We start from the raw sequence: 536 nt of genomic DNA, 5'->3' as shown, positions 1-536 counted from the left end.
AAAAAAAAAAAAAAAATTGCATTGATACTATTAATTAGAGAAATAAAAATTAAAAACAATTAAAAATTTCTCACCTAGTAGATTAGCACAACTTTAAGATGTGTGATAGTGCCAAGGATATGGAGCAATAGAGACTTATACATTGCTGGTACAAGACCACTTTGGAGATATCTGGTAGTATGTAGTAAAGTTTAAGATTCTCCCTACATCATGATCCAGTAATGCTATTCAAAGGTAGATACGTGAGAGGAACTCTTACATATATATGTAAGGAGAACTATAAATGATTTGACTGTTGGGGACTTCCCTGGCAGTCCAGTGGTTAAGAATCCTGCTTCCAATGCAGGGGTCACAGGTTCTGTCCCTTGTCAGGGAACTAAGATCCCACATGTGCTAATATGTTTAGTTGCTCAGTTGTGTCCAACTCTTTGTGAGCCCATGGTCTGCAGCCCACCAGGCTCCTCTGTCCATGAGATTTTCCAGGCATGAATACTGGAGTGGGTTGCCATGCCCTCCTTCAGGGATCTTCCCAACCC

At 40.1% G+C, this 536-nt stretch overlaps 1 protein-coding gene across 1 annotated transcript in view; it reads left to right on the top strand.

Annotated features, from left to right (window-relative positions):
* STAG2 (stromal antigen 2) overlaps positions 1–536 on the top strand; it is a 91,517-nt gene that overhangs the window by 72,156 nt on the left and 18,825 nt on the right. The window lies entirely within an intron of this gene.

Source organism: Bison bison, unplaced genomic scaffold (assembly GCF_000754665.1).
Source record: "Bison bison bison isolate TAMUID 2011002044 unplaced genomic scaffold, Bison_UMD1.0 scf7180017864378, whole genome shotgun sequence".
NCBI classification, from domain to species: Eukaryota; Metazoa; Chordata; class Mammalia; order Artiodactyla; family Bovidae; genus Bison; species Bison bison.
The sequence above is the reverse complement of the archived record's forward strand: the minus strand, read 5'-3'. Positions and strand labels throughout refer to the sequence as shown.